Genomic DNA, 17931 nt, shown 5'->3' on the forward strand with positions numbered 1-17931 from the left:
TGTTAGCGTATGACTGTTTAACAATTTCGAGCAGACCGGAGTGGCCGAGCGGTTCTAGGCGCTACAGTCTGGAACCGCGCGGCCGCTACGGTCGCAGGTTCGAATCCTGCCTCGGGCATGGATGTGTGTGATGTCCTTAGGTTAGTTAGGTTTAAGTAGTTCTAAGTTCCAGGGGACTGATGACCTCAGAAGTTAAGTCCCATAGTGCTCAGAGCCATTTCAACCATTTTTTGAGCAATTTCGGTCTCTTTAAGCAGACAGAGGGGCTTACCTTTGGAATCGTTGTGCAAAATTCTTAATTTTACGAGCATAGAACGGCTGGCGGCCACTGGATTTATGGTGCTCGGCGAAGACGAAATTATGCTTAACCTACCGCTTCCTAGTGAGTAAAAGCTCTTGTGTGTACTACTGCTTACAGTCTGCGCGCGAAGTCCGTTCTGCTCTTCTCATGCCTGTACCGGTGATTTTCCTTCATTAATTTTTAACATTTTTTTCCGTATATTTTGCCTTTTAGTACTTTTATACGGTATCATTCCTTCTTCATGGATGCTTTATGGAACAAAATTTCTGATTTTTTAACGAAGGTTAATTTACGTTTGTCTGTATAATTTTATTCGGTCAGTTTTTGAAGCTTATTTTGCCATTTTAGTAGTCTAGGATAGGACAACGGCGGATTTATTGTAATATCGTCGTTACATTATATTTTCAGATAACACGATGATGTCCTGTCTGGACGAAACGCGTGGTTTTTAAGTTAATAAAGAACATTCTGCAACCCACGATGTTTTTGAAATGGTAATAAATGTTAGTCATCTTCATATACCTCCATCAATCTCATATATATATATATATATATTTATAGAATCAAGTAGTTAAGGAGAGATACGCTACAATTGAGACTGTTTGTGGATGAGTAGGGCGGAAATTATTATCGCTTTTTTTCGTGCGATTATGACAGCAGTAACGTGCCTTTTTGGAAATCAATTGTTATTCTGCAACAAGATTCACAGCTGACGGCAGTTCTAAAATAGCTGTAGCATTTAATTATAGTATACGTCGAGAAAACCATTTTACATGTTGCCAGTTTCGTTAAGGAATTGACAGTCTACAGGGTTGCACAGCAGCGTCCCAATTCCTATGGAGCGAACAGGACTTTTCTGAAGTACGCCCCAATTGTGTCGCGTAGCTACCCCGCCTGCCTTGAATCCTTGAGTGTGCGCATACACGATCGCGTGCCCACAAGCCGCAGTACACACAGCGCCGGTGGGCTGACAGCGCTCTGGCGTGGATTACGCGCCGCGTTAATTAGGTGTGCAGCGCGTATGCAGATGCAGATTTGGCCGCAGATCAGCCACCGGCAGTGGCGCCCTTCTCCAGCAGTAACTGCCTCATGCAGTTCTCTACTTACCCTCCATCTTTTGAACATTCCAAAGACAGTTACTTAACTCCCCTGAACGTCATGGACGTAGGAATACTAGCGAGTCATGGCTCTTTGTTGTGTTGGCTACTATCAAAGCCAGCACTGACACAAAGAAGGAGAGAAGTCGTGATGGCCGGTGTCATGAATCCAAAATGATGTGTACATAAGACTTTAAAATTATTAGAACAACTTATTTCTAAAAAGAAAAGAAACTTAACTTCTCGTTATGAAGTGTCTTCCTGCGCTTCCACTACCTCCTAATGCAATTACTTTATCCCACTATTACTACTAGCAAAACGCACGTTGACTATCGTCTTCTTATTACTCTGTATTGACACTTTCGAAGTCTGTGACCGAACTCGAGTCGAAGAGTGATGGGCGGCTGCTTAAGTCAACATTGATAGGGGCGCTGAACTCTATCTTCTGGAGAGGTTTGGCACTGCCCACTGTTTCCGTTGGCACACAGGTCAAAGCCTTCTTGATGCCGTTTCGTTGCGCTTGTGTGGTCGGAGTGTAGTCGATGCTTCAGGACTGCACACTCTTTATACCTACGTCACCGCTACGACAGTCCGCCGCTCGTGGTCTCGCGGTAGCGTTCTCGCTTCCCGAGCACGGGGTCCCGGGTTCGATTCCCGGCGGGGTCAGGGATTTTCACCTGCCTCGAGATGACTGGGTGTTTGTGTTGTCCTCATCATTTCATCATCATCCAGCAAAGTGGCGAAATTGGACTGAGCAAAGGTTGGGCAATTGTACGGGCTCTGATAACCACGCAGTTGAGCGCCCCACAAACCAAACATCATCATCACCGCTACGACAAGTGTCGATAGCAGAGATATATGTAGGATTTTTTCTTAATAGTTGGATAAAATTTATGAAGCGATGACGGCGAAAATGGCAGCTAGTTGGAGCAAATTTTAGCTACTGTAATAAGGGAAATTCTTAAAGAAGCAAGGCCAATTAAGTTGAAATATTTATTAGTTTTGACAACTGTATGACAGGGAGAACATACTAGCCAATCTGGCTGGAATACAGTGGGATTCTGCAGGGCATGGCGATGACAAGTCCTTCATAGGTTTCCAGACGTATCTAGCCGCAGATGTCTGCGCAAAGGTCACGCAGTTCGCAAAAATTTCGCGCCGGGGGTTTCTGGGCACGAAGCTGGAGTCCGACAGCGTTCAGATATAATAAAATGAAAAATTTACAGCCGTTCTTTCGATGGCATTTATTACATAGCAACCAGTTTTGGTGACGCAGTACACCACGTTCAGGCCTTAACTGACGCTGAGAGGGTGAACTCCAATTGCATACACGATCACATCAGTGGACAACAACTATGCACTGCCTTCCCTAGACTGCTGTAACAACGATGTTGTGCCTGCAGCCATCAATATCCAGGCACAGTATCGTGGTTACAGTAATATACAGAAACCAGTTTGTAGATGTTGCCCACTGTTGGGACCGTGTAATTGAGTTCACCCCCTCAGAGTCAGTTAAGACCTGAATAGGTGTAGGCCTACTGAGTCACCGAAACTGGTTGCTATATAATAAATAACACCGAAAGGACAGCTGCAGGCGTTTCATTTTACTATGTAAGTCAATGGCTGAAGTGCTACCTTCAGTCACAAAGATGGACATACGAAAGTGTTCATATATGTTCCATGGGGTTCTCTCAGGGGAATTCGGTGCGATGCACAAGACATCAACGTGAGTTCACTATCACGCTCTTCAGACCACTGGAGTACGGTTCTGGCCTGGTCAGTGGCAAATTATATAATGCGTTCATAGGGATTTACTATTTAACTATCCTGCTTTATCTTGATCGTGAATGCACAACGTCATGCTACAGCAAAATTTTACGTACACGCAGTAACAATATTTCACTTTTACGTACACGTACTGATAAACCGAGCGAGGTGGCGCAGTGGTTAGCACACTGGACTCGCATTCGGGAGGACGACGGTTCAATCCGGCCATCCTGATTTAGGTTTTCCGTGATTCCCTAAATCGCTCCAGGCAAATGCCGGGATGGTTCCTTTGAATGGGCACGGCCGACTTCCTTCCCGTCCTTCCCTAATCCGATGAGACCGATGACCTCGCTGTTTGGTCTCCTCCCCCAAAACAGCCCAACCCAACGTACTGATAAAAAATAAAACATTTACCGCAGCTGGAAGGTTGACGTGAGTGTTTCAAATGGTGAAATATACTTCCTATAGTACTTAATCAAATAGTAACCCAACGTTGCAATAAAAGCTGTAATCACTCACACAATTACATACGCCTTAGAACTTCATTATCGTTTTTATTAAACCATTTAATGGCATCGAGCCACCCTTCAGATCTTTCAGCCGACGATACTCTTTCAACGCAGCACTGCAATTGCTACCATTCGCGTGAAACAGTTTCACTAACATCACGTGCTCTCTTCTCAGCAGCCTTACTGTTAACTCAATACGGCTTGTCAAATGACAGCGTGGATGTCACATAGTCCTACAGACAGTGTACAGCGCCAGATTTGCACCTGATTGCCACAACTGGAACTAATTTACTTCCCAGCGTAAATCGATTGCACATTAACGTATTAGCATATGAACCAAGTTCCGATGCCACACCACAACTCAGGTCCACACTCGACCTTCGTTACTAGCTGCACATGATTTATAATTTTGTTTATAACCAACCAGTAGTTAACAGCAAAAATGTAGCTCTCCTAATTGTTTGTAAAGTGCAGTTCCTCCATATCGCTCACTCTTTCATTTTCAGCAACGGAAGAATTAAAGATAGTGTAGACAACAGAATTCCTTCATTATTTTGCTGCGCTAGTGTCAGTCGTAGTCGAGGGAAGGGAAATTTTATCAAAATTCAGTGAAAGCACGGATGGACGATGAAATCTGGGGCCGCTGGCAGATTGTGGTAACAGACGACAGCCAGCAGGCCAGGCAAGGAACACAGGGAACTTGTGGGAGCGGTGCTGCGACGGTGGTATTGCACGCATGATTTGTTTTGAGTGGTGCAACAACGAGGCAGGGAACCGCAGCGTTGCTTGAAGTTATTGCGGCAGGACACTAGGCCAGAGCTAGAGGTGGCGATTTGTAAGTGGCTGACGTGTGGGAATTTATCCCTGTCATAGTTTCTGTCTTACTCTCAGACTACGTCGGAAGTGAGGGAGACACCAATGTAAACAGACGGGCAATTTTAGGTTGAGAGAAGAGTGTGCCGGGTCAGTGGAGCGGCGGGACGGGCGGCTCAAATGGTTCAAATGGCTCTGAGCACTATGGGACTTAACTTCTGAGGTCATCAGTCCCCTAGAACTTAGAACTACTTAAACTAACCTAAGGACATCACACACATACATGCCCGAGGCAGGATTCGAACCTGCGACCGTAGCGGTCGCGCAGTTCCAGACTGTAGCGCCTAGAACCGCTCGGCCATACCGGCCGGCTCGGGACGGGCGTCTGCTGCACTATGCTTATAGGGGCCAGTCTGGCAGCAATGTTATAATTATTTGGCATAAACTTGTACTTTGTTTCTATGTACTTGTTCGGGCTATATTCCGACTCGGGGGGGGGGGGGGGGGAGGGGGACTGGGGGGCCGGAACGGCAGCCTGGAACTTGAAGATCGCACGTTCTGCCTGTGAAAGAGGGCTGTGACAGCAGTCTGCAGTAGGTCCAGGAGGGTCACTCCAGTCTACGGGCCACGACCGCTTCCCACCTGGCGTACCGGGGTCTGGGCGAGGCGTACGCTGCAGGAGTCGCTGGAGCGCTGCACCGGCACTGCTGTGAGGAACTGTTGGTCACGTCATTTTACGGATGCAGCATCTCGTGGACGTCTCCGTTGCTCACACTGAACAAATTGCGTAAGTGGTGGTTACCAACAACATCAACATAATCCCTTTCTCACTTGTTTTGAATCTTTCAGCCCATGTCCCGTTTCTAATCCATTTGATATGGGAACATTTCTATACCCCTTCCTTGCACGCACAGCTCCAGGTTTGCACCTGGTTGCCAAAATTTGAACTATTTTTTATAGTGTAAATATGTTTCGCATTAACGCATTAGAACATCTATCAAGTTTCACTCTCATCCGATAATTACAGCCCACAAGCCTCAACTGAAACTCTGTGAATAGCTGCACTTCAATTATAACCACCTGGTACCTCCTAGTGACCCACCTCTTCTTCTGCCATCTCCAAGTATAGCCACGTTATAAGTAATTCTCCATATGCTTTTCCTCGATCATCACAAAAGCACCCGGCTCTAGACAGAGCGCACGTGATAACTAAGACATGCAGCCACAGCGCACCACTCTCGATACTGTTGAAGTAAATAAAGCGTCTGCCTAACTAGTTAGTTATCCTCCACGTATGATAAGAAGTTTATATACTTTGATTCTATTTATTACAAATTCTATTGTTTCTATGTTATTTGCATTTTGGAAATTCGATCGCAAAAATAGTATCTAAAATTACTGTTTCTTTCAGGCAGAAATATGACAACGTTTATGCTACTAACAGATAGCCTTATTTGTTACTTTTACAGAACACTACCACATACTTTAAAATACCTCTGGATTATCAATTGAAATTAACAAATACATGAATTAAAATTATGCTGTGCCTTTAGGTTTCAAAAGTGTTCTTCAATGTATATATTGTCTTACGTAACTGTATCGTTACCAGTTACCCCATTGCTGTTGCGGAAGACGTCAAGCAAGAAGGTATACAGGTGGTCCGCAAGAGCGTCCAGTCTTCAGCTGCCTGTCGAGGCCATGGTGTGATATTGGCACCACCAGCCTGCGCCCTTGGCGTGGTTGACGTTTCAAGTAATCGTTCACCTGGAGAGTGGCGTATTTCGAAATGCCAAAGCCCTGATGTAAAGCAGAAAGTGCTTCATTGGGCCATGCGGCACATTATCGTTGATCCACAGCACAGTCTTAATGGTCCAGTGCCCGTTGCAGTCGTAACTGATGTTGGTCAACTTTGGAGAGAGCAGGTGACGTCTGCCACAGTGTCCCATGTTGGACAACATGCGCTGATTAGTTTATTTCAAAACACTTGCGGATTCACCAGCATCGTGCTCAGTTGTCGTATTCTGCTTTAAACAGAGGGTAAGGCTAATGTACCCACGTTCTCTCACGAGACATAGTCGTCCAGCACCCTTCCTCATACTCGTGGTTTCACCATACTTCTACTACATTTTCAAAGATGCTCTTCTTAGAAGCAAGGCGAAATACAACCAGCTTCGTCGTTTCAGATATGTTCTTTCCCAGGTGGTGAGCCATAACAGAGCGTCGATTGTCAAATTATTACATAATTGAATTTACCGATTGTTAGCTGATGTCATGGCTGGGATGATCCACATTCATGTCTGGTGGGCCATTTCGAATAAAACTCTCGAGCTTTCGACAGCTATCTCCCCGATCGTCGTAAGAGGTTGAAATCTCTGGCGTTTGGGGCTGGGAACGTGTTATGCTTATATAGATGTAATGGTGACATCTGGATACTTCCAGACAGAGCCAGATTGGCGCATGCGCGCGGGACCCACTCACATCACATGGCGCGAGCGGTCACTACCGCTCTCGCGCCCCTACCCATATTAAGCGAGCGTCTTTAATTTCCTTCAGTAAACAAAAACCCGCCCCCGTGCCGTACTTAGTGTGCAACCTGGTCTCTGTTAAAACAGTCGCTGTTCATTCTACTTTCAGTCGCATCTTTGATAACATAATTCCACTATGATGTTGTTTGAGGCAAAACTCACGTTTTCTCGAACTGTATTTTTATGCCCCTTTTCTCGGCAATGTTCAGCCACGGCCGACTTCTCAAGTTCCCTTAGTTTGCTATATCGTGAATGCTATACACGACTCTCAACAATCAAATGGTTCAAATGGCTCTGAGCACTATGGGACTCAACATCTTAGGTCATAAGTCCCCTAGAACTTAGAACTACTTAAACCTAACTAACCTAAGGACATCACACACACCCATGCCCGAGGCAGGATTCGAACCTGCGACCGTAGCAGTCCCGCGGTTCCGGACTGCAGCACCAGAACCGCTAGACCACCGCGGCCGGCGACTCTCAACAATCGCTCGAATGGTTTGATCTATGTAAATACAACCACATTCATAGACGACACTACAGAAGCGAGAAACTCGAAGGCCTATGTCTTTTATAACGGGGCGTAACGTATCTTGGAGGTCCACGTCTCCACGTCTCTTCAGCACTCGCCCTGTCTTGTTGTAGTTGCTCCACAGTACGGAAGGAGCGCAGTTGGCTTGGCCTCTTCCGCCGATTCATGAGGCGTCTTTCGTCTACAGCACTTGAAAGCTTTAGCAATTTCTCCCTCGCTGTAATCATTTCCTCTGAACAAGCGCCTCAAATGCTGAAACTCAGACGGTAGACGGTCGTCGTCACAAACAATCTTCTCCCTGTGTACTCACGTGTTCAGTACCGCTGTCTTTTATACAGTGTGCTGAAACCTTTTGGCTTTTAAATATCGGTCAGCGTGCGTCGATTTCTTGTACACTGAATGGCCAAGCCAGCCTCCCGCCTTCAGTTCGACTAAAGCATCCAAGAACTGAAGCATGCAATCCGTCTCCAATCTGTGGGGTAACGGACGACTTGTGGCGACCTGAAAATATTCTAAGTTCAAAGGTTTCGAGAGGCCGGACGTGTGGTGCCAGACATCGGCCGGAGCAGGTGGTCAATCGGCCGTGTGGCTGGGAATACCGCTATGACGAAGACGGTGCTTTGTGTCGATGAAGGAGACACGCCGGGAGTGCCAAAGATGGCAGACTCTGTGATGCCTTAATGGCAGACATTTCACAGTTCATATGGAAATCAACAGTAGCTAGATGAATCATGATACCTCAAAAAGAAACATGTACATTACTATTATTTGCACGAAGATTCTGATGGCGTGATCAGATTGTAAATACCTTTATTAGTTTAAAGTTTACTATCTGACGGTGAATTATACAAGTAACACCCAGCAACGAATTTCCAAAATATAAACGCTTCATCCGACTTCGTCAATCGCCGTGTCTTTAGAAATCTATCAGTGTAAACCTAAACTGATATGAATTACAGGCATGTAACTTAAATAGTACATGAGTTATTGGAGGTCAAAGTGGCCGATTACTGTCGATCTCGTCAGGCTACAAGTACTCCACAGTTACACGAAGAAACGGTAGCAGTATGCTTATAAATACGAGGGCGGTTCAGAAAGTAACCTCCGATCGGTCACAGTGTGGGTTGTGGGGGGAGTAGCGACGCCATCTGTCCGTTCACGCACTCAACAGGTCAGTCGGCATCAAGCCGTGGTCGAGTGAACGTCGTACCTGCGCTAGTTTAGTTTTTGTGGCAGTTTGAAATGTGTGCTGCAATAGAAAACCGCGCCAAATGTGAAGTGCGTGCTGTCATAAGGTTTTTTACAGCCAAAGGATATTCTGCAGCAGCTATTCATCGTGAGCTTTGTGCCGTGTACGGACCAAGAGTTATGAGTGAAGGAGTTGTCCGTGAATGGGTACGTTTATTTAAAAGTGGACGAGAAAACGTTCATGATGAAGAGAGGAGTGGTACACCATCATTGGTGACTGACGAACTCGTTCAGACAGTTGATGCAAAAGTTCGTGAAAATCGACGTTTCTCAATGTCGGAGTTGTCTACTGGTTTTCCACAGATTTCTAAGACTCTCTTGTGCGAGATAGTGACAGCAAGATTGGGTTACCGTAAGTTCTGTGCACGATGGGTGCCCAAAATTCTTACCGACCACCACAAAACTCAAAGAATGGCCTCTGCATTAGACTTTCTGTCACGTTATGAGGACGAAGGAGAACCATTGTTAAACAGAATCTTGACCGGTGACGAAACCTGGATTAAGTACGTGAACCCTGAGACAAAAGAACAATCAAAGATGTGGGCACATTCAAATTCGCCTACCAAACCAAGAAAAGCCTCGCAAGATTTTTCTGCCAGAAAACTGATGGCAACGGTGTTTTGGGATGCCAAAGGGCTGTTGTTGGTTGAATTCATGGAACGTGGTACGACCATTAATCAAGACGTGTACTGTGAAACAATAAAAAAGTTACGACGGGCTATACAGAACAAACGCCGTGGTATGCTGACTTCCGGTATCGTTTTTTTGCACGATACCGCCCGTCCTCACTCTGCTCGCAGAACAACGGCCCTTCTTGAGTCCTTCAAGTGGGACGTTATCAACCATCCACCTTACAGCCCAGACCTGGCGCCAAGTGATTATCACCTCTTCATGCATTTGAAGAAATGGCTCGGGTCACAGCGGTTTGATGACGACGAAGAGCTCAAAGATGCGGTCACAGGCTGGCTCCAGGCACAAGCGGGTGATTTTTATGCAGAAGGAATTTCAAAGCTTGTGAAGAGATACGATAAGTGCCTCAATCGCTATGGAGACTATGTAGAAAAATAGTGCAAAGATGTAGTTGTAAGATGGATACATTAAAATATTTTTATTTAACTTGGTGTATTTTTTTAAATCAACCGGAGGTTACTTTCTGAACGGCCCTCGTATATTGATTCATCCATATCTTTGTTAATATCCGATATATGCTATTCATGAAGAAACTAGTCAATTATTTTCTGTGTTTTAGAAAGCACAGAGACATTAGGCTACTGGCCTACATTTTGCTTCTTTTCTTTTGATATATGTTTATTTAATTGTTTATGTATTTAATAATTTGTGTTAGAGCGTGTTTATGGTCCAGCCGTAGGAATATTTATTTAATTTCAAGTATTTAAATGTGTTTCATTACGTTGTGCGGGTGCGTTGGCTTGAAGACATAGGGCGAGCGCTCTAGCCAATCACAGCGCTCATGAATGGGGAGACTGGATGGAAGCGAATTTCCGGAGAGGACACGAGGTAGTTATGAGCAGGACGGCACAGGACACGGACGGTATGACGCGACACGGGAAGTGCTGGACGCGACGCACGGAGTCGCTGAAAGACTTGCAGTGTGGAGCGGTTTGCGCGTGATCGCGAGAGATAGAAATACCTAGGAGTGCCGTGCGAGATTTCCGTCGCTTCTACAGTGAAGACGTAGTGTGCGTTTAAAAGTGAATATCACGCGAGCTATGTTGTCGTTCATAACTAATTACGTGCAGTAGGAATCTATTGTTTCCCTGATATTCAGCCTATATTTTATTTAATTGCTGGACCATCGACACCAATAAGTGTTTGCAGAAATATACGGCATTTTCAAAAGTACTTATGCTATCGTACTCTTGATTTCAAGTCGTTAAAATAGCACCTGCAGATTTAATTGCAATGTTTCATTTATAAATTTCTATATTAATTAGCAATTGCGAGTGTTAAGAACCTTTGACCATTCGATTCATGTGTGTATCCATATTGTATACTGTAGACTAAGCAGTTTTTGTCTTGTAATGCGGCAACTACGTATCCCAGCCCATAGACAACGAAACCAGTCAAAACTTTTAATATTTCAACGTTGACTCAGAGGATGCGTAGTCGTATTGGAAAGCCCGCAAATCCGACAGTAAGTTTAGTGTTGGAATGGACTCCGTTCATATGGTCGACGAACTGCAGCGGCCAGAGACACGGGGGATCCCATGGTTGCGCCATCCGTTATCTCATAATATGCGTTGCAGTACATGAAGTACGTTGTCGTTAAGGCATGGCAGAACAGGTTGACGATATCAGGTGGAAATTGTTGGGCGAAAAGCCCTGCGTGCTTGTACTCTCATAAAAGCGACACTACATCTAGGCTAACCATTATATCTTTATTTTACCAACTGCCTCAATGAATGACTGCGAGTTAAAGTGATGTTCCCTGCTTCCCAGTTTGGGTGCTAATAATCCAGCCAGATTTTTTGTCGATCTGTTGATGGCTAAACTAATTGCACTAACTGCAGGGCTCGGAGGAACATTTTCATTGTGTATCTTCGGCAATCCATAAAACCTGGAGGACCAGCGGCATATGGCGTTAGTTCCTTCGTCACTTCTTGTGGCAAACCGGAGTCCTTTTTTAATTTCTTTGTCTTCCTAACGGTGGTGTGTGTTGGATCGCAGCTAAGCTTCCGTTATGTATCATCTTCTAATAAATGCAGCACGTTCAGGTTGTATCTCCAGTGTTCACGACCTTCTTTATCGGCTGGCAAGACAACAAGTATTCATCATCACGTAATAAGCATAAGCTATATCGTTCCTCCCGACTGATATTGCATTTAGGTGGCGTAGCTTTAGCTAGGATACGGCTAGTTGTTTGCCTGACGTCCTCAGCCACGTCATGTGAGAAGCGACTAATGCACTGCTCTATTCCATTAACAAATTAAGTATTAGAGGGATGGAAAACATCCGTTCTTGTATGTTTTAGTTGAACGGAAGGCAAGAGGGCTACTTGGTCATTCAGTGTACCGGAAATCTACGCACACTGACCGTTACGTAAACGGCAACAGCTTTCAGCACCCTATACACAAGAAAGCGTTACAGAACACGTTAGTACAGAGGGCAAAGATTATTTATGAGGACGACCATCTAGTCTGAATTTCAGCATTTCGGCTTTCAAGTTCCACCGACGAAAGACGCCTCGTGAACCGCCGGAAGAGGCCAAAGCAGCTGCGTTCCTTCTATTCTGTGGAGCAAGTACTAGCAAGACAGGGTGCGTGATGTAGAGACACGGACTGAGACCAATCTTCCGGTTCGTTATGCCCCGTTAAGGACAACATAGGTATTAAGTTCCTGACTTGTATGAAGTCTATCGTGAATGTGGTAGTAGTTACATAGGTTCAAGGGTGTAACTAGTCATTATTCTTGCTCCACGCAATTAAATGATCACTTTTTCGAAATCACGTAATTCCCACGTGCTGAAACGCTGAAGTTTGAAATTTGGCTCGTACTTAGAACTTTCCTCTGTCATGCTGCAAAAGCGTGGTGCCCTGCGCCCTCAGCTTCGGGCTCGGCGACCCTTCAAACAGCACGGTGTCGACACTTGTGAAAGATATGCCACGACTAAGAAGCTCAGGCAACGTTTAAGGCAGCTTAATGAGGTAACTGGCACCAAATTTCACCACAAATATGTCCATTGTCAACGTGCACGTGTCACAAGACCATAAGGTCGTCACAATCCCTCTTACCCACATTTCAGAGGTGCATTTTCGGAAGTTTCAATAAAAGTGGTGGAAAATGGGGATGTCTGAGAGGGATCCTTTGTCGCTCTATTCACATGTGTATCGCTGCCACATCCCCATGTGGCCACGCCACGGAAGGACACAAAGTAATGGTGCTGAAAAAGCGTAAGCTCCCTTACTTGCTTCGGATCATCTTCATATTTCTTCGAATTGTTTTGAACGGTCCAACCTGCGCACAAGATCAAAAATTGCAGTCACGCTGTCCTCCAAACGAGAGCGGTCACGCTCGATTAGGATGGTGCCCCACAATCTCCTTAGAGAAGGGTTGAGACACCCGAGGGTGTCAACAATATCAAAGGTTGCTGTTCACTGCACAGTGAGCTTTCGTTTTCCACTGTGAAATTTGTGGTAATCAAGGCCCCCCCGGGGGGGGGGGGGGTTCAGTGGCCCCCTTTATGCCAGCCCCTTAGTTTTTTTGCTGGCTCTGGGCAGTGGGGTGTCTGGAACGCAATTTCAGCGCTGGGTGTCGCGCTTCTGGCCTTCACCGCAGAGGCGTCAAAATGGTTCAAATGGCTCTGAGCACTATGGGACTTAACATCTGTGGTCATCAGCCCCTAGAACTTAGAACTACTTAAACCTAACTAACCAAGGACATCGCACACATCCATGCCCGAGGCAGGATTCGAACCTGCAACCGTAGCGGTCACGCGGTTCCAGACTGAAGCGCATGGAACCGCACGGCCGGCGCAGAGGCGTCAAAAGAAGGGGTGAAATGGTAAGAGGGGATGTGACGATCTTCCGATCGTGTGAGACTCCACTATGGCAGTGGGAAGAGTTGTGGTGAAATTTGATGCCGATGTTATATCATTAACCCACGTTACACCTCACATGAACTCCAGAGTGCTTTTGAAGAGCCATCGAGTCACAGTCGCACTGTTGCAAAGGAAGGTTGCACGCACCATGAACCAAATTTGAATCATTAGCGTCGCAGTGGGTGGGAATTAGGGTACTTCGAAAAAAGTGTCTTAATATTCTTTTATTGATGAAATTTTGAAGAAATGGAAATTGCTGGTTGATACAAAAAAAAAACAAGCTACAACGGTATCTGTTCAAATACTCTTCTGTTTGTAGATAATCAAATAATGAATCAGGTAAATGGGACACATTAACAGAGATTCGTGTGTTTATTAAATTTTCTAAATCTAATTAGTTTAAAATCTCAGTCAATAAAACTAAAATTCGATTATGAATTGTTTGATTAATATAGGTTAAATAAAAAGTGTTTGATGTTTTACTTATATACATGAGCTGTTAAGCCGACTGTGCGGTAATTATCGCACTTGTCAGCTCTTGCCGTCTTCCGAATAGTGTGGATAATGCTTTTCCGGAAATCAGATGGAATGTCACCAGACTCGTACATTCTACGCAGAAACGTGAATAGTCGTATGTTGCTACTTCCCCCAACGATTTTAGAAATTCTGATGCAATGTTATCTAACCCTTCTGCCTTATTTGACCTTAAGTATTCTATAGTTCTTTTAAATTCTGATTCTAATACTGGGTCCCCTACCTCTTGTAAATCGACTCCTGTTTCTTCTTCTATCACATCAGATGAATGTTCCCCGTCATAGAGGCTTTCAATGTATTCTTTTCACCTACCCGCTTTCTCGTCTGTATTTAACATTGGAATTTCCGTTGCACTCTTAATGTTACCACCCTAGCTTTTAATGTCACCGAAGGTTGTTTTGACTTTCCTGTATGCTGAGTCTGCCCTTCCAACAATCATTTCTCTTTCGATGTCTTCAGATTTTTCCTGCAGCCATTTCGTCTTAGCTTCCCTGCACTTTCTGTTTATTTCCTTCCTCAGCGAGTTGTACTTCTCTATTCCTGAGTTTTCTCGATCATTTTTGTACTTCCTCCTTCTATCGATCAATTGAAGTATTTCTTCTGTTACTCATGGTTTCTTCTCAGTTATCTTCTTTGAACCTATGTTTTCCTTCCAAACTTCCGTGATGGCCCTTTTTAGAGATGTCCATTCCGCTTCAACTGTACTGCCTGCTGAGCTATTCCTTATTGCTATAGCCTTAGGGAACTTCAAGCCTATCTCGTCATTCCTTAGTACTTCTGTATCTCACTTCTTTGTGTATTGATTCTTCCTGACTAATGTCTTAAACTACAGCCTACTCTTCATCACTACCGCAGTGTGATCTGCTCCTGGGTACAATCCAATATCTGATTTCGGAATATCTGTCTGACCATGATGTAATCTAACTGAAATCTTCCTGTATCACCCGGCCTTTTCCAAATATAACTCCACCTATTTTGATTCTTGAACAGAGTATTCGCTGTTACTAGCTGAAACTTGTTACAGAACTCAGTCTCTCTCCTCTCTCATTTCTTGTCCCGAGCCAATATCCTCCTGCAACCTTTCCTTCTACATCTTCCCCTACAACTACATTCCAGTCTTCCATGACTATTAGACTTTCATATCCCTTTACATACTGTATTACCCCTTCAATATCCACATACATTTTCTCCATCTCTTCGTCTTCAGCTTACGACGTCGGTGTTGATTTGCTGTCGATTTTGATAAGAACAACCCTATCTCTGAACTGTTCACAGTAACACACTCTCTGCCCTACCTTCCTATTCATAACGAATCCTACTTCCCTTATACCATTTTATACTGCTGTTGATATTACCCTATACTCATCTGACCAGAAATCCATGTCTTCTTTCCCTTCACTTCACTGACCCTTACTATGTCTAGATTGAGGCTTTGCATTTCCATTTTCAGATTTTCTGGTTTCCTACCACGTTCAAGCCTCTGACATTCCACGTCCTGACTCGTAGAACGTTATCTTCCGTTGATTATTCAATCTTTTTCTCATGGTAACCTCCCCCTTGGCAGTCCCCTCCCGAGGATCCGAATGGGAGACTATTCTGGAATCTTTTGCCATTGGAGAGATCATCATGACACTTCTTCAATTACAGGCCACATTTTCTGCAGATAATTGTTGCGTGTCTTTAATGCAGTGGTTTCCATTGACTTCTGCATCCTCATGGCGTTGATCACTCCTGATTCTTCCGCCTTTAGAGGCATATTCTCACCCCTAGGACAAGAGTGTGCCCTGAACCTCTGTCCGCTCCTCCACCCTCTTTTACAAGGCCGTTGACAGAATGAGGGGTGACTTCTTATGCCGGAAGTATTAGGTCACCAATGCTGATTATTAATCAAAATTTAAGCAGTGGCGGGATTCTAATCCGGGACCGAAGACGTTCTGATTATGAATCACAGACCTTACCATCTTTTTTATTGTCAGATTGACTTGGCCGGCCGGTGTAGCCAAGCGGTTAAAGGCGCTACAGTCTGGAACCTCGTGACCACTACGGTCGCAGGTTCGAATCCTGCCTCGGGCATGGATGCGTGTGATGTCCTTAGGTTAGTTAGGTTTAAGTAGTTCTAAGTTATAGGGGAATGATGACCTTAGAAGTTAAGTCCCAAAGTGCTCAGAGCCATTTGACTTGGTACTATAATGACACTTCAGTAGACAATAGTCAAATCATCATGTAACATAAGCTGCAAATGGGAGAAAAAGTAATTATGATAACATAATAATAATAGTACTAATAATAATAATAAAACGAGACTCGTGTGGAGTTGATAGTCTCCCATCGGGCGCCTCCCCAGGCGGCGGATAGGGAATGCTCTCCAGATACGGAGGATACCGGGGAAATAAAATACCCGGGGTGGCCCAAAACTATCAACAGAAATCCACTATCGTCTGCCTGGTATCCGGCGGTTAGGGGTCACAGTCTGTTCGCCTGCATTGTGCGGCTGCAGCAACCTTCTTGATCTCAACAATCAAGTCGCATTCCTCGTGATCTTTCCTCGCAAGGACCAGCACCAAGTTAGTTTTCAACTTGAAAACCAAACATGATGATAACACAAGGAATGAATCCACTACTCTTGGCACCAGTCGCAAGACTGACTTTACCTGGTCATCGGATTCCGGGGGACCAGAATCATCATGTTACGCCTAAGGTTGAGAACCAGGCGACGTCCAAAATGTTACACACAAAACAAAGACACTTCATAGGTACACTTAATACAAATACTCTCTTCAAACTGGGCAAGATCAATTAACTTACAGACGTGCTACAAAAATTCCAGATCAAAATTCTTGCAATCCAGGAAACACGATTTATGGACGGAAACCATTTTGACAGAGACAACTACAGGATCTACAAAGGAAAACCAGCAGTTAAAACTAATGAGAAAAGACTCAAACAGTTTGGTACAGCATTTTTAGTCCACAAATCTATCAGCGACTCTGTCACTGACTTCCAGTCTGCCTCAGAACGTATATTAACGCTCTCCGTCAAATCGGCCAACAAACCATATAACTTGATCAACGCACACGCACCCACAAATAACTGTAACAAGAAGAACCCCCAGAAAGTGGATGACTTCTGGAATTACCTTGAAACGACGACAAACAAAATTGCCAAACACCATGTAATAATCTTGTTAGGCGACTTTAACGCACAATTAGGCAAAGAGAAAAAATACAGGAAAATCACCGGAATCCGTACAGCTCACAAGAGAACTAACAAGAATGGAGAAAGATTGATAAGCTTTTCCGAAAATTTCGGCCTCGTAATTATGTCAACACAATTCAAAAAACCCAACAAGAAACTGTATACGTGGAATTCGCCCAACACAATGTTGTGTGAATTCCAGATAGACCATGTGGCCATCTCCAAGAAATTCTGAATGTGAAAACGAGAAGAGGATTTTTTGAATCAGACCACCATCTTCTTCAGATAAAGACCAGATTACAACCCAATAGAAAAAAGGCAAAACTAAACAAAGTGCTGAGACCAGATCCCGGATACATAAAACTCAACAAGGAAAACATCTTACAGGAAATTAGTCAGATAAACACCACAAACTGGACAGAACTTGTGGACGTCCTCAAATCCGCGATGAAATTGGGTCAACCCCCGAGAAGGAGAAAAAACAGGTGGTGGAATATAATATGTGACCGAGCAATAGAAGAATGGACCAATTCCTGGAAAAACTTCAATAGTCACAAAACATCAGAAAAATGGCAACAATTTCTAGTAATCCGAAAACAAACATCGAAAACTATTCGGTGGGAAAAAAAAAAATTATGACAAACGGCGACTAGATGAGATAGAACCAGACTTTAAGAAGAAGAACAACAGCAGGAATTTTATAAGATGTTTAAATAACATATTGTATTATACCAGCCACCCAATCTATACTTCAAGAAACCGGATGGTTCACTAGAAACTAACACTAAGAATAACTGCCAAATTCTCGGAGACTAATTCAACAAACTTCTCAACTGCGGAAGACCTACGGAG

Source organism: Schistocerca cancellata, chromosome 2 (genome assembly GCF_023864275.1).
Source record: "Schistocerca cancellata isolate TAMUIC-IGC-003103 chromosome 2, iqSchCanc2.1, whole genome shotgun sequence".
Classification (NCBI taxonomy): Eukaryota; Metazoa; Arthropoda; class Insecta; order Orthoptera; family Acrididae; genus Schistocerca; species Schistocerca cancellata.